Source organism: Ambystoma mexicanum, chromosome 9, assembly GCF_040938575.1.
Source record: "Ambystoma mexicanum isolate Mex_15411 chromosome 9, UKY_AmexF1_1, whole genome shotgun sequence".
Classification (NCBI taxonomy): Eukaryota; Metazoa; Chordata; class Amphibia; order Caudata; family Ambystomatidae; genus Ambystoma; species Ambystoma mexicanum.
Genome location: NC_090931.1, coordinates 285,636,308 through 285,661,133, shown reverse-complemented (window position 1 = coordinate 285,661,133; position 24,826 = coordinate 285,636,308). Strand labels below are relative to the sequence as shown.

General features: G+C 46.6%; 1 protein-coding gene and 1 long non-coding RNA gene across 5 annotated transcripts in view; one reads left to right on the top strand and one right to left on the bottom strand.

Moving 5' to 3' along the window:
- Positions 1 to 8,244, bottom strand: part of LOC138487972 (uncharacterized) — a 117,453-nt gene extending 109,209 nt beyond the window's left edge. For both annotated transcript variants that reach the window (XR_011274562.1, XR_011274561.1), the window contains exon 1: positions 8,134 to 8,244. This is a non-coding gene — a long non-coding RNA (uncharacterized lncRNA). The remainder of the gene's footprint in view (positions 1 to 8,133) is intronic.
- Positions 8,245 to 8,328: 84 nt separating this feature from the next.
- CUEDC1 (CUE domain containing 1) overlaps positions 8,329 to 24,826 on the top strand; it is a 1,053,353-nt gene continuing 1,036,855 nt past the window's right edge. For all 3 annotated transcript variants that reach the window (XM_069614650.1, XM_069614646.1, XM_069614649.1), the window contains exon 1: positions 8,329 to 8,462. The gene's annotated coding sequence lies outside the window, so the exon portion shown is untranslated. The remainder of the gene's footprint in view (positions 8,463 to 24,826) is intronic.

The following is a 24,826-nucleotide window of genomic DNA, read 5'->3' as shown; positions in this document are numbered from 1 at the left end:
ACATAACATACCAACATTACTCAAAACTCTCAGAAGGTAGCATTTATTATTTTACTATCGGAAATTACCAGATTAAAAATATTGTACTTCTATGGTGCATGCTGCAACCAAACAACAACACTAGAAAATAATCATTTGTTTACACAAGTACATTCTTTAATACATTAAGTAGTTCATGATAGTTCTCCCAATCACCCCCAACATCTTGTTTCCAACATTATAAACTCAACCCTTTTTAGGGACTGTTCATCAAAATTAATGTAATATGTGATGTCACTAATGACATTGTGATGTAATTTTTCGTGTCCTGGATGTTAGTCTTAGCAGTGCATGGTGGTAGCGCGAGTTATGGTTGCTTATCTTACCATAATTGGTGAATTTCTGAGGTTTTTCTGTTTTACTTGTAACATAACGTCCCTTTTACAAGGTTTTTTTCAGTGAATTTCTAAGGTTTTTACCAATGCACCCTTAATTTCCTACAATTTACTAATATCATAGTTACCCCAATATAGCAACATTTGTGTCCAATTTACAAAGTTTCACCTTAAAACTTTGCCATTCCCCGCCTTCTAGCGTCATTTTTAACACTTCTATACACTTAATGCAACTTTTCCCACTGTTTTCTTGTTTGTCGACATTCGCGAACGTCTGACGTCATTGTGAATTTTTCGGACAGTTTCACGTGACCATGCGTGCCACGATTCCACAAACGCGTCCGCACTTCATAAATGGGTCCGTGCCTCGCGAACAGTTCTGAACTGCATGTTCTGCTGATCTAGGAACTTTCAAGCTCAAAATGTACTCTTGCACAGTTCCTACACCTATTCTTACTTATTATCCATTAACAATCGAGAACAGAGCACATACTTGGAAGAATATTAGCAAAACTGCCATCCCTCCTCCCCAAGAGCCACCACCACCACCAGCTGGAGGACCTACACAACAAAAAAGCACAGTACTTCAAAAGACAATGAAGAGGACCAAAAAGATGAGCTAGAGGAAGGGCCTACCTCTAGCACCCAGAGAGAATTATGGGTGCAGCAGTTCTTTACCACTGTTGGGAATGTAGCAACCACCTGGACAGTACTCCTACGGGACCAGCTCCATGCACCGCCACAGCAAATCCAACCACTGCAATGCTCTCAGAAAGGTTGTTCCTTTCTTAGCAAGTAGTAGGCTGTTTTCCTCCACCTCATCTTCCTCAACCAATACTGTAACCACACAAACTACTTCTGTGGAACACAGAATCCCACTAGCTACCTTGCAAGTGATAAAAGAGGCTGTTGATCCATATCTTTCGAAGACAACAGTACTCTGTATATACTGCAACACACCATATGGCACAAAGTTATAAACCATCCAAAAACTGCTTTTCACCAAGCCTGTAATGCAGAAATAGGCATATATGTCCCCGAACACCTCAGATGTTTGCGAACATCACAGACTGCCTCGGACATCCAGACTGTTCACTTTTTAATATCCCATATCCCATCCTCATCACCCCTCACCTCTCCAGAGAATGTTTCATTAGTTTGACAAGTTCAATGTTTTTTTTTTTTTTTTTTAAATATATTTTATTTTATAACGACCACACAGTGCAACAGAACATAAATAGAACACATCAAGCCACAACAAAGGCCAAACAAAAGATATGAAAAAGAAAAGAAAGAAAAAACAGAACAGAATTAACTTAACAATCCCCTTCCCTCCCCCCTATGAGCCTGTAGGGTGTCCACCATCATTGTCCGTTCCGTGTGGTGGGGTTCCGTCGCTCTCAGATCCAGCCGAGGTCGACCCCGTACTAAACAGTTCAGCCAATAGCACCTTCCATGCCTTGAGGGAGCTCACCTCTTCCTCCCCTCCCGCCCTGCTGGCCTCCCACCATGCTGTCGTCTCGGCGGCAGCCCATTTCTGGAGGTCACGCCACCATACCTCCACCCGTGGCCTCTGACAATTCTTCCATCCCATGGCTATTCTGCGTTTGGCAAGTACATAAGCCAAATCTTTAAGCTTCTCCACGTGCCGAAGCTTGCGCGCCCTGGGGTACCCTCCAAGCAAACAGGCCCAGGCCGAATCTATCTTAAGTACAATGCCCCTCCCTGCCAGCTTCTGCGCCACTTCACTCCAGTAGGTTGCAATCACAGGGCAGGCCCAGAACATGTGAATCATATCAGCGTTCTCTGTGTTACACTTGGGACACGCCTGGCGCCCAGCGTCTCGAAATCTGGAAATTCTCAGGGGGGTCATGTATGCCCTATGCGTGATATATAGCTGTATCTGTTTAAACCTGGCATTCCTCGATACTTTTTTGTGGTACCCCAGGGCGCGCTCCCACTGCCCATCCGCCATCGGGGCCCCCATCTCTGTTTCCCATTCCAACCTCAGGTACCCCAAATCCTTCCCAACCTTTGCCATCAGCATCTCGTACAGCCTGGAGACCTCATGCCCGCCCTCGGATGCGTCATACATAATCTCCAGCGTCGCATCCGGCTCGTCAGCCAATACGGTCTCGGGCCAAGTGCTCCGGACCTCCCTGACCACTCTGTGGAACGTCATGTATTGCCCCGCATGCAGCCCCGCCCCCGCCTCTAGATCTGCGAACTCCGCCAAGGCCCCATCCTGCCAAATGTCACCCAAAGTGACCAGCCCCACTGACTCCCAGTATGTTCGCAGGATGGCCCTAAGCTGTCCGTCTTCCCTTGCCAAGGCCACCAGCGGCAGCTGCGGCATGCACGGCAGGGGATCCCCCATCATCCGGCAGGCTCTTCGCCACATGTTCCTGCCCAACGCTAGCATCTTAGGACGCCCCCTCATCCATGTGCTAGATACCCAAATAATCTCTCGCAGGTAGAAGGGGGAGCAGTCCTTTCCCAACAGTCTATGTTCCGGGGTTTCGTCGTCCGAAAGCCACTTGGCCACGTACTGCAGCTGTGCTGCCACGTAGTAGGCCTCAAAGTTCGGCAGCCTCACGCCGCCTTTCTCATAAGCCTTCTGCAATTTCCACAATGCGACCCTGTTACGCGTGCCCTGCCATAAGAAATCTCTACATACCCTATGTAGTCTAGCAAAAAACCCCTTGGGTATCATGTATGGAATGTTATTGAAATAATGCAGCAGCCTAGGTAGCACGACCATCTTAAGCATAGCACCCCGGCCCATCATCGCTAAGGGTAGTTTCTCCCAAAACCTCATGCACTTCTCGATCCTCCCCACTGCCAATTCAGTATTGTGCCTGTGTTCCTCCCCGGTCGTGTGGTATACGTCTATGCCAAGGTACCGAAAGGTGCTTGTCGCCCATGGGATTCGCAATACTGGCAACCTCTCAGCCGGTATCCCCACATAGCCGCCCAGCGGGAACAGAGTGGATTTCCGAGGGTTGACCGCTATGCCAGAAAGCCAAGCAAACCTCTCCAACACCTCCAAGACATATTGCAAGTTCTCTTCAGGGTATTGGAGGTACAACAGCATATCGTCGGCATACAGGGATATCAGATGGCTCTCCCCCCCCACCTCTATGCCCACCGGGTCATACTGTTGCCGGAGGTAAATTGCCAAGGGCTCAAGGGCCAGGATGTACAACATTGGGGACCAAGGACATCCCTGCCTGGTGCCTCTACCTAACTGCCACCTATCCGACACTACTGCCCCCGTACGAACTCTGGCTAGAGGCGCCCTATATAATAATTCGGCCCACCTCCTGTACCCTGGCCCCATTCCGAAGTGATCCAGTGCCGCCAACAGCCACGGCCAACGAACAGAGTCGAACGCCTTGACCGCATCCAGTGCCACTATCGCCATTTCGCCGTCTTTGCTACATCCCCATTCGACCACTCTGTGTAGGCGTCTATGGTTGTGGGTAATGTTCCTGTCCGGGACATAGCCCGTCTGGTCAGGGTGAATCAGCTTGCCTATCACTCTCCTCATTCTAGCCGCCAAGACAGCTGTTAGGATCTTGCTGTCCTGGTTCAGCATCGACAAGGGTCGATAGGAGCCGCAACCGTGTCCCGGTGTATTGTGCTTGGGGAGTGGCACTATGACCGCTTCCCTGAGTGATTCTGGTAGCTGTCCCAGCTCAAACGCCTCATTAAACATGTCCAGCATGGGTGGGAGTACCTCCTCCCCATACGCCTTATAAAACTCGCTGGGGAACCCGTCCGCCCCCGGGGCCTTGCAAGTGGGCAGCTGTCGCACTATCTCTCTGAGCTCTTCCAGAGTGATCGGAGCATCCATCTCCTCTCGCTCTTCATCGCTGATTCTGGGCAGGCCTATATCCCCGAGTACTTCATCTATCTCCTCTCGGCTCCCCCCTTCCCGATCTTCATACAATGTTTGGTAGTATTCTGCGAATGCCCCATTTACCCCTTCTTGCGTATCGATCTCCGCACCCCCTTCGGTGATGACCGATCGGATCGGAGCCCTAGGGGTTTCGCTCTTATATAGCCAAGCGAGGAGCCTGCCTGTCTTGTCCCCACCCGCATGCAACCTCTCAATGTACTTCGTATAATTCAGGTTACAAAGTCTGTCCCAATGCCCAGAGCACCGCTGCTGCAGCTCAGTAACTACTTCCATATCGGTCCCACCCTTCTCCAATTCTTTTTCCAGCTCGATCTCGGCCTCTCGCAGGTCGGTCAGGATTCCGGCCATTAATCCCTTGGACTTCGCGATAGCAACTCCCCTCATTACCACCTTAAAAGCCTCCCACAAAGTACCAGCCGACTTGACACTCCCTGTGTTCGACTCAAAGTACGCGACTATCTCCTCCCTCATGTCCTCCTTGAATACCGGATCCCGTAGCGCTTCCGCCCGAAGGCGCCATGTTGGAATCCGTGCACGTGGGGGGCGCAGCCGCCAATGCAGGATTAGGGGCGAGTGGTCCGAGAGGACCCTCGCCCTGTAGTCAATCTGTTCACACTCCGTAAGAATGTCTGGAGTGGCAAAAAAGTAGTCGAGCCTCGTGTGCAGTTGGTGCGGAGCCGAATAGTGCGAATACTGCCTCCCACCCGGGTGTCTCGCTCTCCACACGTCTACCAGGCCTAGATCCGTTAGCAGCGACTGCAACACCTTGGCCGCTGGGCTGGGCCTAACCATTTTGTCATCCGACCTGTCCTCCCTGGGGTTAAGCACACAATTAAAGTCTCCACCCCAGATTACTGTGCTCCCCATCCCTTCACCGAGTCTCGCGCACAGTGTCTTAAAGTAAGTCGCTGTGTCCTGGTTGGGCGCATAAGTGTTTATGATACAGACAACTCTACCTTCCACAATCCCCCGAACCATGGCCAGCCGCCCGTCCGACTCCACAACCTCCCCCAAGAGCTTGAACGGGACATGTGGTGCAACCCAAACCAGCACACCCCTGGCATACGCAGAGAATGTGGATCCAACCACTGTCCCCCTCCATTTTCTCCGCACCATTTCAAGTTTATCCCGTGTCAAATGCGTCTCCTGTAACAAGGCCACGTCTATCCTCTGCCTCTTCAAATACAACATGACCTTATTACGCTTCAGGTAGCTATTCAACCCTCTAACATTCCATGTCAATACCTTAAGGTCTCCCATGATTTATCCGTAGCTCCCACTTCCCCCTCTGGTCTGATCGCCTCCCCCCAGTCCCGACTACATCCCTTCTCAGTTTCTTCCCCAGGCTCACATAACAACTAACACCCCCCACCCCCCTAACCCAACCAACTGCCCAGCTCCATCCCTGGATCTCAGGCATCCCCGTGTTCGGTTCTCTTCGGAAGCCCGTGTAGAGAACCCGACAGGGTGTCACACCCCACACAGTGACTAACCTAACCACACACTGGGGTACGAATAAAACGGCCCTCGGATGCCCCCTACACATTTATATCCGCGCTCGCGGACCATGTTCGAAACAGTTAAAAAGTGCATCCCCATCACAAAGTGGCAAAGACTATATTCCAGTCCAAATGTTCAAAGTCCGCCGGGCCCACTGTTTCACTTAACTCTCCCTGCTCCGTCCGCCATCTGCTCATCAGGCTCCTGAGGGCAGTTCTGCGCATCGAGCCATTCCATGGCCTCCTCAGGGGTGTCGAAAAACAGCGTCTTAGCCTTGAAGAAGACCTTAAGTTTGGCTGGGTAGAGTAACATATACTTGAAACCGGCCGTCCGCAGGCGCCTTTTGACCGCCCCAAAGTTCATCCGACTGCGCTGCACTTGTAGAGTGTAGTCGGGGTAAGCAGTGATGGTTGCCTCCCCTCGCCGTATGGTGCCCCCTTTACGAAAATGTTCCAGAATCTTCTCCCGGTCTTTGTAGTTGAGGATCTTGGCGATCACGGGCCTGGGCGGATTACCCGGCGGTGGCCTTCTGATCAGGGCCCTATGTGCCCTCTCCACTGCAAATCCCTGCGTTAGGGCACCTCCGGTGATCTCCTGCAGCAGCAAAGTCTCAATAAAATCTGTGGGATTCTGGCCCTCAGCTCCCTCCGGTAGGCCCACAATCCGGATGTTGTTTCTGCGGGCCCGACCTTCTGCCTCTTCAGCCCTGCTTTCCAGGTTGCCTACCCTCTGCACCAGGGCATGGATCTCTCGTTTGTGCGCGGTGCATTCCGCCACAGTCGAACCCATCTCCTTCTCCAGGGTCTCTGTGCGCTCGGCCAGGGTTCGCACATCTTGCCTCAGGAGGTTCACGTCCTCCTGTACCGCCCCGACCTGAAGTTCCATCGCAGTTTTCAGTTCGGCCACCGCAAGTTGGAGTTTGGTCTCCCAGGTCGCCTTCAGATCTGCGATCGCTGCCAGGACCTCCTGGTTCGTTCCTCCTGCGGCCATCTCCTTGGGCTGGGCCTTCTCTTTGCTCCTGGTCCCCTCGGTGCCAGGCGATGTCTTGGCAAATTCGTCGAGCGTGGGCTGTTTATTCTTCGCCCTCAGGAGCTTGCTCGACATATCTTCGATCAGGAGCGTCCCTTCGATCTCGCTTAGGCCCCAGGCCTGGGGGCACTATGTCCCCCCGTCGCCACACAGTTTCGGCTACCTCCAGTCAGGCTTGCTCTAGCTGGATCGCGCTGAACGTGAACTGAGGGAATCGCCTCCAGAATCCCGGTCCCCGATCCTTTGTCCCAACATCAAGCGACGGCAGCCATTTTGTCTGCCGGCGAAGCTCCGGCCCCAAAACTTCACGCGGCTCCTGAGTACACAAGCGCTGCACAATCCCGTATGAGAATGCATCCACATGTGCAGCCGAGCTTCGCATTTACAGTCATCACCGTCTATGCCACATCGTAGCGGCCGTTGCGCGGATTCAGCCGGATAATGTTCGGATCAGCGGGAGCTCCCGTTCAGGCACGTCCTTTCACATGGCGTCCAAGCCACGCCCCCCTTGACAAGTTCAATGTTATGTTTCTTTTAATGTTTTTACCGCGATGTTTGTGGTCAGCCGCGACTATCCTCAAATCCAACATGGTGGGCATTTCCCAAAAATCTGCCGCACCTCACGCTTTTCACCATCTAATCAGCAGGCGCATCTGATTTCCGCAAACATCACGCTGCTCTCTGAGCCAATCAGAGATCAATCCGTGGACCGAACAGGGAAATGAGTCTGCGGACCGAACCCTAATATCACTAAAAAAATGTTTACCTACATTTAGTTTGTTTCAAAATAAATAAATAAAAACTGAACAGATTTGCACCAAATTTACAAAAGCAAACTTTCGGGACCAAGCCGCCACTCCTGCCACAAATTTGGTGAAAATCCATTCAGCGGTTTGGGCTGTAGGCATGAGCAAAATCTTTTTCCATTGCATCTATGGGAAAAACCACACATTTGGGGGGGGGGGGTCAGCCGTATAACTTTGCCCCTGTGCAGGAAACCTCACCACACTTCGCAGAATCAATCTGACAGGGCCATATACTTTTTTTGTAAAGTTTCAGGAGAATTCATCCAGCAGGGACAAAGTTATAAGCCACCCAAAATGTGGTCTTGCTATGGGTTGAGCAATGTAACCATATCTACAAGACAAATGCTATTTATAGAACTAGCAATATTAGATAAAAGTAAGAGCACAGTACATTGTGAACGATTTTTCAATAGCAAAAAAACATTAAACACTTCCAAGGTGCATTAATAACATGTGAAAGGAAATATAATTTGTGCCAAGCCTTCACGCCTCCATCCCTTACCCTTAAAACCTATGACGGCGAAGAGGATGACCATTGTTGGCTGCAGACTAGTGCAATTTAGGAAAGTGAGGAATTCCGTGGCCGTTTTATCCAGCAGCATGGCGCCCGGTAGTGATACAGTTTCCGAAGAATGTTGAGCCTCTAGTTTTTTTTATGAGAACTCTGTGCGTGGAACTCACGTGATGAGCAGGAGGCGGAGCGTGCAGCGTCCATTTCTCGGATGGGATTGGAAACTAGACAGTGCCCGTCTGGCACAGGCTCTGGCTGCGATACCGTTACGCTGCTTAGTTATTTACTGCTCTGCTGGGGAAACGGATACATAGATGCAGGTGCGTCGCTTTAATCATGTTTGACATGTGTTTCAGTTGCGTGCGTCTCCTTTCTATGGACTGCAGGGAAGAGTTTGGGGGCGGCTGGATCTTTTCTCTGTGGTGATATTGTGCACTTTGTTTTGAAAAAGCTTACTGGTGTACAGTGCCTTATTTAGCTTCCATGCTATTGCTTTGTTGTACAACTATGAGATTGTATTGCTGGGGGAAGAGGGGCACAGGGCATTTCTTCTTTGGAGCCATCACAATGTGGTACTTTAGCCTAATTGCTGCAGTTGAAGTGATCCAAGACTACATGTCCCAGGATGCATTGTTATTCATGAAGATCTAGTGCTGGAGTTGTGTGGCCCAGTTGATATGAAGTCGTTTGCACTGAATCAATCGGCACCAATCACTCGTGTACAGATGTGAAAACACACTCATTGCGTTTGACCCTCTCTTATGTTTTGACTATTAATCCCATCTATTATCTGCTCCAGTACATACCGGCTACAATTTTTTTTTTAATCTAAATTTGTTTTTAAACTGTCCTCCTTACCAAACGTTTAACAAGTATCATGTACATGTTTTTGCACACCCTACGACAGCCTTAGGAACGCTTACAGTACGTTATGATCTACCTGGATACATAGGTCAAAATGTAATTGTATGTGCAAGGTCCGTATCCTATGATGTAATCTTTTCTGTGCGTATTTTATTCATCAACTGAAACCTGTTGTTTTAAAGGATGCGTTTATACAGCATGCAAAGTGGAAGTTTCGGTGCTGCTTCAGTAGGTGCTCTGCTTTCGGTTCAGCTGTTATTTATATGTTTACCTTTTGGCTTTCTTACTCTTCCACTGAACAAACCAAACATTGGTAATGGGCGTGGCTTTTTTGAAAGATTGAGTGAGTAGGAAACTGGTGAGGCATGTTTGTTTTGGTGGATGGATTAGTGGCTTAATGTTTGGCTGCATGGATGGAAGGACATGGATGAGTGAATGAGGGTGGATGGGTACGTTGGTGGATACCCCTGTTTTCCTCTGTTCCTAAGTGTGACATTCTGCCAGCAGCACATGGCTTCGAGGCTCATTCTGTAGTAATCTGCTTTCAGGTTAGGTGAGTGTGTGGCATCACCTCTTGGAATGTTGAGGTGGAATGTTGGTGTGCAGGGTTCTGGGAGTGACGGTTGGAAGTGAGAGTGAAGAGTGAGCAGAGAAGATGGGTGTGGGGGTGAGCCCGGTGTTTTTCCCTTGTCATCTTGTGTCCCCTACCATCCCTGTGTCTTGAGGAAGAGTACTGGACATGGACAATAAAGGAACCTGTAACTTACCTGAACTACTGGAGGTCCACTTTGTTACACTGGCGACGAGGATGGGATGGTAGGTGGATTTGGCGCTGCTGGGGGGGGTGTAGCCTTCCGAAACACCGCCCCCGTGATTCCCCCCACACCCAGGGGGCCTGCATCCAGTTGGCCCGTGGTATCCCTTCATAAGGAATGTAGCCCTTCATATGGCGAGTGTCAGCGCAGCTTGTGACCAGGACTGACAGTTCTGCTGTAGGATGGCGGCGGTGAAAAGTTAGCTGTCAACCTGGCTGGCGTTCCCCTGGCTCTACGGGGTTGAGCGCGGTTCTGCACTTCCAGCCAGGGTAACGCTGCGTGTCCCGGATGGACGGAGGTCCTGCACTGCTGTGACGGAAGGTGGCCAGAGCTGTTGTTGATTGTGCTCTTGCACCCCACCTGTGGGCTCAGAGGCGGGTGTCGGTACGGAGAGCATGTCCGTGTGCGGAAGGAATGGGAGGTGCTGCGGATGTTTTACCTTTGTTTCCGACCCCGTGCCGAGGAAAGGCAGCATTGCCGGATTGGCATCTGCTCTTAACGCAGTTTTCGTGTTGCTCGTTGGGCATTCCAGGGAGTAATGGTGACGTCATAGCGGCCTGGCAGGTCTCTGGACAGTCTTGGAGCCGGCCGTTAGTATATCCATGGTTGCCATGGAGTTTCTTCACGCTGACAGTGAGGCGGATCAAGGCCTGACCGAGTCGACGACATGTAACAGCTGTTTGGGGAATTTCGTGTGTTTTTCCTGAGGAGTTTAGACTGGCATTACTTGCCGCGGTGCTCGGTAGGTGGAAGTGCCGGTTCGGAAGGAGTTAACTTTAGCTCTGTGATGTGTTTGGACGGCGGTTACAGTTTTACTGGCGACGTCACATCTGGCAGAGGCGTTGCTAGCAAGTCACGTGTGCAGTGAACGCGCAGGGAACGTTGTCTTCCTTCGTGTCTTCCAGTCCTCAGCCATCCAATTAAACAGCCGTCGTATTGCGAATATGGACAAGCTCACGTGACAGGAACTGTATGTTTCCTGCGTTGCTGGCCTCGTTCCTGGGTTTCGGGACCTCAGTACGAGGACAGAGCATGCATCGAGAGTAAACCACTGGGTTTGGTGTGGTTTTGTTGAATGGCAAGTTCTTTACCTGTCATTCTTTTGGAACTGCAGCTGTTGGAGAAAATGTCTTTCAGCAGCTTTCTTTGATACTGTACTGGGCAACAATAAGTTTGGAATGTGCCTGGTGTACGGCTTGACATGGGACTTTGTTCAGGTTAGTGTATCTGGCCGTGTGAGTGAGCATGGTTGCAGATTACATGTTGTGGCCCAATATTCTTAGAGGAACCAAGCGCCTTTAAATTAAGTCTTGTGGGGGTGCCCTTAGTTAGTATGTTATTGAGGCCGTTGTTTGTTTCCTGTGGTGTCACTGTGTTGTGGCCCTGTGGGAAATCTGTACCCTAGCATAGGGCGCTCGGGGTGGTCCCTTTCTGAAATTGAAGGGTTGGTGTGGGAGGTTTGTAATTAAATGCTCCTCGGAAGAGTACTGATTAACCACTTTTGTGATTGTAAATGCCAGTGCTATATTAATGTTTCGCCTGCTGGATGGAACGTTACTGGTCTTATGTTAAACCCTAGTAGTATAGATTGGGTTGCATTCTTACTTAGTAAGTAAAGTGTGGGGTTTTGAATTTTCATGGACGTGAGGGTGGTGGTCCATTTGTCAACCTTCATTGGGAACTCTGATTTCAAGCAAGCAACAGTGACATTGTCTATGCACATATTTTTAGTGCTAATTTACATCTGAGGACTTTGCAGGGGAGGTCATCATTTAATCTATTAACATGTTGTGTACAATGTTTTCAACATGTGTTCTGCAATGTTTTCAATCTTGAAATGTATTTTATGATGCCTGCATTAATGCTTATTGCTATGTCATGTTGCGTATGGTTAATGTTATCAGTGTTTGGTCCGAGAGTGCACGGTATGGGTGCGTGCAAGTGTTCTGGCACATCTGAGGTCATGTGTTTTCAACTGCATTTGGTTCTTAGTGCTTGGCATTGGTTGTGCTAGGGTTGATCACTATGTTTGCGTGGTTGTTGATCTTTTGACCTTTGGTTGCATCTACCTGTTTGGTTTCAGGTTAGGTGTCTTGGAGTGAGGTGTGATTATGGTCTTTGGTGCCTGGTCTTTCCAGGGTAGGTCACTTTAGATTTAGGATCTCCATCATTACTGTGGTTATGAGTGCCTGATAGTTCAGGTTTGGTCACGGTGGCCTGTATGTTGTGGTCATTAGTGCCTGGGCTTTAATCAGGGTAAGTCACTTTTGACTGAGTTTTATACTCGGGACAGTTGTTGCTGTAGTGATACATAGCGTTGTTATCTATGGTTTGATCGCTATGCCTGAGTTGAGTGGAGTTTTTCTTACTGTCCATAGTGTTATCATATTGGACGAGGTGGTGTTCTATATTTTGCTTTGCCAGTGTGCTTCCTGATTCCGTGTATGGTATGTCAGGTTGTCTCCTGGTGTGTTTTGAAATGGATTTTGTGGATAGAGGGAATGGCCAACGGTTTTATGCAGAGTAGCAGCGTGGTGTTGTGGTTCTTCACCATACTGTTGTCAAAGTGGTTTAAGTGGTCCCTCGGTTTGTTGGGCATTTGTTGTTGCTTCCTTTGGGGGCGGTTGGTTAGCGCTTGGAGGGGCAGCTCTGAGACTTTGGGGTGGCAGACCGAAGTGGAAGGTGATTTGTGCTAAGGTGGCTAGGTTGGTTAGGCATTAGTTGTGTTAGTCTTAACTAACAATAGTTTGGCTAGGGGTGGCAGCTCTAGGTCCTGAGGGGCAGCTCGGGACAGGCGTAAGTGCTGTGTTTTTATTTTTGTGGCCTCGAGGTGTGACCGAGGGAGTGGAGTTGTTTAGTTTGGTTGCATGCCGTTGGCAATCTTTTCCTTCTTGGTCCGTTGGTGTCCAGTTAATGTTGTCCTTTTGTTGGATTTCCGCTTTTGGTTTTGCCAGAGGTTCTACACATAGGCGGCCGCTGTGTTGTGGCATTTCTGGTCTTGGGGTGTTAAGGTCCCGTGCTGGTCACATACCTTGTCATTCCTCTTTGTCTTCCCTGGGAAGCGTTGGCATAGTATTTGGCTTTTGTGTTTCTAAGGGGGGGAGATGTGTAGTAATCTGCTTTCAGGTTAGGTGAGTGTGTGGCATCACCTCTTGGAATGTTGAGGTGGAATGTTGGTGTGCAGGGTTCTGGGAGTGACGGTTGGAAGTGAGAGTGAAGAGTGAGCAGAGAAGATGGGTGTGGGGGTGAGCCCGGTGTTTTTCCCTTGTCATCTTGTGTCCCCTACCATCCCTGTGTCTTGAGGAAGAGTACTGGGCATGGACAATAAAGGAACCTGTAACTTACCTGAACTACTGGAGGTCCACTTTGTTACACATTCCTATGGGAGAACGTTCATCTTGCTGCGAATGCCATTCAGGAATTCTTGAAATCAAGAGCGAAATGGGGCAGCCTTGGCTGTAGTCCACCGAGAGGCTACAATGAAAATATAATGTAGATTACTTTGCTTAATCAAAGGTTACTGGAACTCGTCCCTTTGTCTGGTGAAAAGCAGCTATGCTGTACTGCAGATCGCTTTACACTACCTTGCATCATAATCCACTCCGCTGACCGGCACCTTTTTTTTGCTTCTTGTGTCTCAATTTGAGGCAACCAAAGCATCTCAGAAGTGCAGTTTTGTACTGGAATGGTGATAATGAATGAGAACTGAATGGGCATATGTGGCATAGAAGTTCTTGTCTTTTCGGGACTTAGGTTCCACTGGAAAATATCTTTGCTTGATTTAAAATGGACAGTGGCCGAACCCATTTAGTCGTGCGTCTGAAGGATTGTCTGCCTAATACATAGACTTGAGCCATTGAATGAGTAGGTGGCCATGTTCTTATTTATTCTCTGTGTAACCTGTGCCCTGTTGCATCAGAACGGCTGCGAGGTTGACTGACTATATTATCGGGTGTAAATGAGCTTTACAAATGCCTAAATAGTATTGAATTGCTGAAGGGGCAAATGCCTGGGGGCTGTTTTCATGGGTTTGGAACCTGTACCTTATTTTTGTTTTTGATTGTCCTGGTTGTTTAACAATTCAACCTTCCAATATTTACACAATTCGGTTATGTTAACACATTCTCAAGATCACACTATTTTTCTCTATACATCATAAAAGCAAATAGTTATTTGACTATTATCACAAATGTAACACTATACTAGTATTAATACATTATGCTGTATAATAAATGATTCGAAAAAAGGTGCGAGAGATAAAATGTGCAGAGGAAATCAGATATTGGTTAATACATTATTATATCTAAGAATATGCATTTGATCCTGTCTGAGTCCAGTCGAATGTTAGAGTCAGAGCGGGTAGTAATTCTTGCAAGAATTGCAGAGATCTTGCGACCATTAAAGATGGCTAACCATAGCTCTTCTGCAGTTAGACCATTCTGGTCATCAAACAAATGCTGCAGTTATTGTTTTCTTGGTTCGTGGAGAGCTGCGCATCCTACCAATATCTTTTAAGGATTCTAGACTATGAACCTTTTTACAGTGTCTACACGTCCGATCCAGGAAGGGTGCTTTCACTAACTCTTTAGTTGGAAGTTAGTTCAGTCCCAATCTTAAACATGTTACTGTATTTGGGATTTGGGAATCTGATCAGGCATTGTTCAGTTCGATTGAGGGATTTTACGGCAAATCCGTTTGTTTTGAACCACTGATAACCATGACACAGCTTCCTAGTCTCTTGCCAATCATGCCACCAACGTTTATTTTTTGGCTCGGATTGGATTTTTCTTTCTTTTTTTATTAAAACCTTTTATTTAAGAAAGTGTGTTCAACATTACAATTAGAATAGTATGATTTGCAAGCAATACAGTGAATTATACATTCTTACCATGACATTACAGTTAGTATTGTGCTTGAGTGGGGGCCCACAACATTGCACTAAACGAGCAGGGAGAACATTGGGTGGGATTACTAATAGTGGGTATGCATTTTGCCTAACATTTCGACAGATGACTCTTCAGCGCTGTCGGAACACATTTGGGTAGATACAAGGTAACTGTGATATGGGGACCATATGTCCTTTGGCCGAGAGTTCATAGGCTCTAAAGCGGACCAGCGTTCCTCCATGACCGATGCACATGTAACTGCTTTGAGCCATTGGGGAACAGTTGGACAGGAACGAAGCCATAACGGCAGGATACATCAGACAGCTAGTAACATACTTAAACTTGCCAGCTTACGGAGACTTCCACATATGTGTTCAAATTGATGGAACAAGCAAATTGAAGGGGTAGGGCGTAATTCAGAGTTCATTATAGCTGGCATGGCATCACAAACTCCGACCCAGAACTCTAGCATCGGGCAACTCCACAACATATGTATATATGATTGACTTGTAGAGCATCTAGGGCATGTGGACGGGTGCGCGTGTGAAAATCGGTGGAGCCGGATAGGGGTGTAATACTTTGAATTGTATCAGCCGGAACTTTGTATTGAAGGACACTTCGACGGTTTGTAGGCACATAGATTCCCATCCCTCGTCAGGATGTGCACTGCATCGGGAACGTGCCCCACGTAAGTTTAATTGCGCGGCGGAGCCCAGCGTATTGTAACCACTGCCCTGACTGCCTACAGAGGGGTTTGGTTAGGTCTCCGTATTCCACAAAGGAGTCTATATTGCAAACATCTCCCCCTATCACCCTTTATGCGTCAGTGGGCCACTGGCGTGCATGAGCCTTGCTTATATTCAGCAGTGATGGGACAACGTTTCATAATGGCATATTTTTATGATATGGTCTCAGGTTATTCAATATATTGCATATTTTGTCCCACGCTAGGACTGTTATTGTCACTGGGTCAGTGCCTGTTCGTATCATGTTGCATGGTGGAAATGCAAGTGAGCGGACATCACCGGTACCAGCAGCAAGCCTTTTTCGAATTTCAAGTGTGGGTGTTGCGCATCAACATTGAACCAGTAGGCTGCACAGTGGCTTGAGCCACCACCCTGTAACGCTCAAGGTTGGGGGCGCAAGGCCCCCGCTGTCATACGGCCTGGCCAGTTTGTCCCATTTAAGCTGTAATGCGCCAACGTGCCACATAAAGCCGTTTGGTGCCTTCTCCAGCGTTTCAAAAAAACACAGCACCAGGCCACAATTGTCAGTTAACTAAGTAATATAGGAGTTTAGGAGAAATCAGCATTTTTAGGAGTGCGACATGGCCTGCGATGGTGATTGGGAGTTTTGCCCATGTGCAGAGTTTAGTGTGTAACTGAGGTAGGTATTCGCCAAGGTTCTGTGCATATAGGCAGACCTCCTGCTGCGTGACAGTTATCCCTGTATTTAATTTCTGATGGTGACCAAGTAAAACCCATTAGTTCTGGTGGGGGATTAGTAGCGTCAGTTAGCGGAAATAATTCCGACTTTGTACAGTTTACACGTAGCCTATTTGTGGACGGTTTGCATTATTGGCGCCAGATGCCTGGCAGGGTCACGCATGAATAGTAACGCATTATCGGCATATAAAGAAATACTTTCCGGTTCTCTCGTGAGTCTGACGCCCCTATGCATGTGTTTGCTCCGAATGTCATCCGCCAGCTGCTCCATCACCATGGCAAACCGCAGCAGTGATAGCAACCAACCCTGTTTAGTTCCTCCACATAATGTGATTGGGGGTGATAAGGTGCTATTAGTGTTTACCCTGGCTACTGGGTTTGTAGTTTGACCCATGAATTAAAACGCGGCCCAAAATTGTATTATATCTAATACTGCCCAAATGAACTGCCAAGACAGAGAATCAAATGCTTTTTGTATGTCCTGGGCCGCGGCCACCACCTGTGTTCCCCGGGGATCTATTTGTGCCAAGATATTATATGGACACCTTAAGTTTAGAGCCGTGGACCGGCCAGGAACAAATCCTGACTGGTCTGGGTGTATGTCATGTAGGGGGCCAGGCGGAGGGCCAGCACCTTGGCAAACATGTTTATGTCAGAATTAAGGAGAGAGGGAGGGGCCGGTAGGAGCTGCACTGTTCAGGGGATTTGTCAGACTTGAGCAGGACTGTGATCACTGCCTCACGTTGCGTGGGTGGGAGTACCCCTAATGAGAGGGACTCTTACCACACCTCTAATAACTCCAGGATGAGACGGGACTTAAAATGTTTATAAAATTCCAGCATCAGGCCGTCCTTGCCAACTGGTAGTTCGTCGATGGCGTGGGTTATCTCCTCTGAGGTAATGGGGCTGTCCAGGGCCGCCCTGGTATCCGCTGATGGTGATGTCAGCGGGAGGCTATCCAGGTACTTGTTTATTTCAAGGGTGATCTCTGTGTCAGTGTTGGCATATAACTCTGAAAAAAGCGCGTGGCATTCCTAACTCGTCCGCTCAGCAGTGTGGACCAGTGTCCCAGATGTACTTTCTATAGCAGGGATGTGTTGGCTGCCCTTAGACTGATGGACTACCCTCGCGAGCAAACTGCCCGGCCGCTCCCTCTCGCCAAATTTCCTCGCCTGATTGGGACCATCTAAGAACTTTAGCTCACTGTCTGCCTGTTGCCGGAAGTTGTCCAATTCTATTTTTATCTCCCCTAAAATTTGATTATCAGGGATTGTTGCTAGCATCTGTTCTAATCTGCGTAGGCATGTCTCGCTACGTTGTATGTCACCTCGTATGCACTTAAGTATCCGGGGCTTGGATGCCAAGGCAAACCCTCCGGATATACGCCTTAAAGGCTTCCCATAGTGTTGCCTTTGTAGCAACCGTGCCCCTATTCAACTCAAAGTACTGATCTATATGCTTAGTCATAGCAGCCTTAAATACGGGGTCCAGCAGAGAATGCGGCTTGAGCTTCCACCCTCTTCTCACATTGGGCGCAAACCACAATGATGGCCGTATTGTTACAGAGGAATGATCGGAGAATGTTCTGGATAGTATTTCAGAGCAATGGTAAATTGAATGGAAGTCGCAGATATCCCCATATTAGATGTTAGGCTACTCTGCCAATTCTATGAATCGGCGACAACTGACCTTACACAGTCCTTGCAACTCTGACTATAAGGGCAGTGTTATTTAAAAAAAAAAACGTTTTTTTTTTCTCCATTCCATCTTTAGTGTATAGTAACACCAGATCCAACACAGTATAGATCCAGTCCTTCTTTTTTTTTTTCTTCTTCTGTTTGTGTAGGTGACAACAACATTGACATGAGTTGGTCCCTATTGGCTCCACTACATTTAGAACATGACCCTATTTAGCACAATCAGTTGTGGATGTGGGCATCATTGTACCTGTGGAAACAGGGCTACTAGTATAATATATGTTGGATTTAATCATGTGCCACAGCAAGTGGGCACAGGGGAGGTAGTTTCAGATTAGAATTTGCCCAAATTGTCAGCATTTATTACACCAAATGGTGCGTATGGGCGCACTGTACCGTAAGTGTATGCTTGGACATTCATATTTCCTATCAAATAGAGCACTCGAATTGGTGAGGTTGGAGCTTAAACCTATGGAAGTCCCCAGACGACCAAATGGATGACCAGTTTTACCCTGCAATGCATGATTTAAAACGCTCTAATTTGAGTGGATTAATAATCGTAGTTTCTGAATTAAAATTGTAACCACAATCGAGTTTAAAATGTTAGAATAACAGCAGTTCCGGGATATGTAACATCTAAAAAAACATGTACTGGGTATGAGCTGTGCAGGATCCATTTCTATAAAACAAGACATTGAGCTACCTAAGAAAATTGCTGCAGAATTTGATGTGGAACTGTTGGCAGATAGAATGGAGCATAAAAGAGGCAAACCTGGGGAAGTAAATAGCTTGGAGTGGTATGGCGGCAGGGGAAATGCCATGCTATAAAAATAAACTAGTGCTGATAATGTAATGCAGATGAATACTGGAAAAGCAATCGGAACATTGAAGTGTAACTCTCATAAGAAGACGGCTACAAAGTTAAATGAAGACTGAAATGGTATATTAAAGATTGTAAATGTAATAAATAAATATATAGCTGGACCTCACCAGTTAGAAAGAACACCGCCTGTAACTGTGTATTTGTTCACAAGTTGCAAATCGGGAATTTGAGGGAAGCATAAAGACCAGTTCATGAATATTTACGGAAAAGAAGTTTGATCTGTATGACAAAATTACCCAAGTTAAGTATGGGAAGTACAGAAAAGGGTGATGACTGTCTAAATTAATGTATTCACTAGTTGTGAGGTGTTAAGGGGTGCTGCTCAGGTATACGAGAGCATATATTAGTAGTATAGTCTCATGTCTAAAGGGATGATGGGTCACAATTCTATCACACAAGTGGACACATATTTAGTTGGTCTATTCTCTATTCAGTATATAACACTTCCACCGAAAGCAGGGTTGTCCAACTCGAGGGCCGGAATCCTGACAGGTTTTCAGGATGTCCCGCATTAATATTCATGAGAACAAATTTGCACACATTTGGAATCCTTGTATGCCCATTTATCTCACAAATATTGATGACGGTTATTGTGAAAATCCAATATGTTTCTGGCCCTCTAGGCCTGGAGTTGGACCACCCTGACCTTAAGGGTCCACAATTCAATTCAGATATTCTACCTTGTGATTGACCCATGCCAGTACAGTGGATATTAGAAATGATCTAATTTGTCAACATCAGGCAGACTATAGCAAACATTAAATTGGCGGTTTTGTTTGCCTAGTGTAAAAAGAAACAACATTTAAAAAAAAGTCCACTCTGTAAAGTTATCACTGATCACCAGAGCGAAAGAAACGCATATTATGCTCAATGTGTCAGATGCCTGCCCTTCAATCACACTGGCATATTGGCACCTAAACTAGTGTTTTTTTTTTCCCCAGGTAGCTCTGAATAAGCTGTGGTTTCAGGGCCTGATAAATTAGTAATTTGCATGCAAGATCAGAGTCCTTTTGAAAAATGTAAGTGGTCTGGACTGGAGTAGTTTGATTAGAGACAATGATATAATCTTCTTCCAGGAAACTTGGGCACTAATTGAGATTTGTGTTGAGAGGTTGGGAGGGGTCAGAATTGTGAGGCAGACAACTTGGTAAAGGTTTTTCGTAAGTAGCCATTTTGTTTATTCAAAAGGGTATGCTAAACGCCCCACTATCCCTAGCCTAAAGAGGATTTCCCTGCGTATCAAAATAAGACTAAAGGAAAATGTTCTAATAAAAGGAATCTGTCCCTCACACTTTATACATTAAACTCATAAAGGTAGAATATGGCAATTCAGTTTTACAGAATAACAATGATGTTCTATCAATGGATCCTTGTAGCCTGGGTCGGATCCCCTTCCAAAGGTTCAAAGCAGGATTTTCAACCAAAGTACCACTAGACTGCACCTTGGAGTTTAGTGCCTCTGAGCACCTCTTCCTAGTCCCACTACTTAGGACATTGTGGGACTTGAAGTCCCCAATGTTCTGAATTCTTATTGTATCGCAGATCTTCAAGTTTATTTAAATCACTCGGTTTAGTAAACACACCGTTAGGAAAGGATTTTGGAGACGTTAATGACTGGTTTAGACTTAAGGGGGAATTATATTAATCAGAAGTCAGGATCTTAGTGTTCTGATTTCCATGTATATTATTCCCATTTTGATTGTGACCGTTCTTACTATTACCAAAGTGGGTGGTTTTTAAAAGGGAAGCCTCACTTTGACAACAAGCCATAGGGGATTCTGGTATCGTGGACATCTCTCACTCTGAGGAAGACCAATACTGAGTCTCTCCTGATGGAGCCCTCCTACACCCATGGGATCCTTCTCCTCTCAGGTGATTCACGCAGCTAATACCACTCCCAGGGTTAGGATCAGGTAGCGGCTGTAACTCCCCATGCCACCTAGGAGGAGACTTTACGCAGGACCTTTGTGAGAACTCTGCAGTATTCATCACAGGGGTACTCCAATTCTGTGCGGTGCAGGGTATAATTTTACACATCGAATTTTAATGATTCTGAATGTGGGGATGGGTTTTAATTATTTACAACCTCTTCTAGTAGAATTCCCAACAAGAACCAGCATTCTGTTAGTGAATGTTTATGATGGGCCTAGTGGTTACGCCGACTAACCATTACACATGAGAAGGTTATTAGTTAGTAGTGTGTGATTTTAACCTCACGTTCGAGCTCCACAAGACACTGAAAGGCATAACAAGAGGAAGACGAACATTGTCATTCCAAAAAAAGAAACCCATAGTGTAGCATCAATACACTTTAGAATGGCGTAAGTTTGTATCCAAGCAGGGCTGAGAGTCTTCAAGGCGAGCGCTTCAGGTAATGTTCCAACAGTAGCGGCCTACAGAAGGGGCATAAGTAAAGCCCATATTGATTACCTTTTAATCAAACTGGATGAATGGTGTGATGCTAGGAGCTTGAATGCTTTAATAAGTCTAGAAAGTTATTGCAACCCTGTAGTATGAAGTTACATTTGAATTGGAATAATGCTTTTATAGTTGTACTTCAGAAGGCTGTGTTCCATTGGAAAAAGACCAGTAATAGGAGATGCATTTGGTGGTTGTATTTGGGCCAAGATATTATTCTCCTGGAAATGTACAAATGAATACCCCTTTATATTAGATGCAACATTAGGGAATCAAAACCCGAGCCAGCTTTTGTCTGGCATACATATGACAGACTGGGCAATAAGATTAAGGGGTTCTATGTGAAAAGACCTTAGGTCTCAAAAGAAGGACAATTTCAAACACATACATACACCCAGCGCACACACACACACACACGCACCCACACACTTGCCTGTTCTCCTGTCCTGCACTTCCAGGTCCTGACCTGCCTGTCAGCCTGTGCGTGCACTCGTGTGTGGCAGGTGCGTGACAGTAGGATTCAGAGAGACAGCTCTGTGCGGCCACGGAGCAGTCTTTCTAAATTGGTCTTTAAGATCTTTTTACTTAGACCGATTGAAGGGGTCATTACGAGTTTCCCTGTATCCCGCCGGTAATTCTGGTGGGATACCGGGAAACTGACCCTAACGTTACCAGTGCCTGATATCCCAGTATTAAAGGAATATTGCAGGTGCCGTGATATCCCAGTATTAACGGAATAGTCCAGGTACCGGCAACAGCTGTAAATCTCCATTACATGGAGTCCACTAGGACTTCATGGAGGAGATTGCTGGAATTACCTGCGCCGGTAATACAGGTGCCAGTAATTCTACCATTTATTTTCCTGTAGGGGTGCCTGATTTGAGGAAAAGCAGTGCCCCCACTGGCAAACTTGTGTTTTGCTGGTCCGGGAAAATTGCTGGTGCCGGAATTACCAGAATTTTACTGCCAATTTTCCCAGACCGGAAAAAATGTAATACCCCTCCTCCACCAAAGCCTTTCATTATAAAAACTTCAAACACAGAACGGAGACCCTTAAGAGATGGTATGATATGGAGTGTAGAGTGGCAAAAAGTGAGGTATTATCTCTGTTAAAAAGTACAGAAAATTGTAATCTGATCAATTAGTTTGGCTCGTCTACAGTTGATGGAAAAAATGGACTTTTGCAGAAGGAAATTGGGGAATCCCGTAAATCGGCCAAAGCAAATAAAACCATGTATGAAATTTGGTGGCTTGTATTTTCTGCATCTGGACAGATCGGAATTCCTTTTGATTTCAGTATCCCAGAATTTGAGTGGGCTAACCATTTTAGTTGATTGTACAAAGAAAATGGGGTATATGTAAGTGAATTCAGGAGGTGTTGTAAATGATGCTCAGTCGCATTCTGAAGATGAACAAATCTTACCTCCTTTGTAGAGGAAGTAAAAATGTCTAGCAAGAAAAACAGGCAAAGCGATTTATTTAAAGAACCATCTTTTTCGGCGCCTTTTCTCTATTTTATTTGTGATATCTGCATTATGGAAGGTTCTTGGCTTTTTTAATTTAATTTAAATTGAGTGTTTGTTAAACTTTTCACACCACATTTAAAATTAACGCAACTAAAAATTCTATTATTTTTCATATTTTGTAATGAATTGTCTTCCCACATATTCCTCATCTCTGATATATTCCCATCCAGCGTTGGATAGTATTTTCGCAGCCCAAGGCGCTGTGCGTTGTCTATCTTGTGTCCCTCAGCAGCCTCTTTCCGCTCTAGAGTATGACATTAACGCTGGCATATATGGCACCCACTGCGCCCATTGCCTCAGTTCCGTTTTGTCCCCATGCGCAACATGCTTTGGACAGTTAATTTCTACTGAGTAACGGTTTTCTTTCAAAATGTTGACTCCTAAAACCGGCTTCAAAAGGTGTGCGGATTGCAGGTCGAAGATGTATAACGCAGGCCCACACCATATCTGCCTTTTGGTGCCTTGGAATTGATCACAAGATCGATGACTGCGGTTAATGTCAGTCTATGATAGGAAAGGCCTTTAAGGAGAATAAAGGGAAACTCGCCCTGGGTAGACCTCCCTCAAAATCCCCTTTGACCACAAGTTCGAGGGGCATTTCGCCTCTTCATAAGCACTCAAAACACTCCCAAGTGAGTGAGAAGTGGTTCTCTTCACTCTTCGTCTTTGGCCTTCTACAAAAGATCAAAGGAAAAAAAACCATCTTCGAGCTCCTCGTCCAACTGCAGACAAGTGAGTTTTCCAGGTAAGTCGGCTACCAAAGCCGACTAGGAGGACTTTCGCCTCCACATGATGGTTTTTGAGAAGGCAGTTTCTCCTACCCCTTCGAAGAAGGCAAAGAAGACTTCCGACTCGATCATGCCTTGTAGAGCCGATAAGGACTTCTCTAAGATTGCTGGTTGTGCACCCTCGAGCCCGGGCAAGGAACCTTCGAAGCGTCTGAGACCTTGAAGTCTTGAGATAAGCCGAAGCTTAAGCCTCAATCCTTCACTTCTTTGGGACTCGCTTCGAGTTTCTCGATTCCGAAAACACTGACTTCGACAGTCAACCTCTTTGATGGAGGTGTTGAAGGTTTCAAACACCTGCCTAGAACAGACTTTCAAGTTTAGTGGCCTCATTACAAGTTTGCCGGTATCCTGGTGGTAAATCTGCCAGGATACCAGCAAACTGTATGACTGTTAACGGCACTCAGTCCTGCGGTATTACGCCAGATTATGAGTGCAGGCAGCAGTTGTAAATCACCATTCCATGGAGTCCCATTGGGTTTCATTGGGGGTGGGGGGGGGGGGTTTCTTGTATAACCGGTAATAGTAATACCGTTGTTTTTTTTTTTTTTTTTGCTATTCAGGTGCCCAATGCAGTAATGTGCTGGTATATGTTAATCCCAGCACGTGATTACTACACTAGCCAACTTCTAGTGAGCCCTGATGTCTTCCGTTTTTGAGAAGGAGGTAACCGATCAATACACTCCTCCTTTTGGCCTGGAATCGAATCTGAAACTCCCAATGTTCCTTAGGAGCCAAGGATGCAGTATCTGGTGAACTCGTTAAGAGATGCTAGTGGTTTAGATACCTCTCCAGAGGTGTGATTTGCCAGCCCAGAGCCTTCTGCACATGCACATGCACATGCTTCTTATAGGCAGTCATGGGCAAAGGGACTGAGTATCTGGGCTGGGGAAGGCCGGCTGCGGTCTACAAACAGGATGAACTCGCGGATATTCTTGACAACGACCCCCCTAAAGACCCTGGGATTTGTTTGGGATTACTACGAAGAGAGAAAAAAAAAATGCGGAACACTAAAATGTCTTTTTTTTTCCACCCATGTCATCGCCATAATATGCTGGGGGAATCCCACCCCCCTACATATAATTGCGTGGATATTTGCACTTCGACATTTGCATTTTTGTGTTCAGCATTTTTTGCCACAAGATTATGGGGTGATACTAAGACCCTATTCTCTCTTTCTATATTGCCCTGAAGAGCAGAGTCATGGCAAATTGGGACAGTCCTGATAAGAATCCTGCGTTCAATAAGGATTTTACTAGACAATGCAGCCATTAAGTATAGATCCAGAGTTTTTATCAAAACATCAATCTCCGGACAGTCTACTGGTGCAAGTTGCCACTTCATCTAGATCAGCTGGCCATCCTA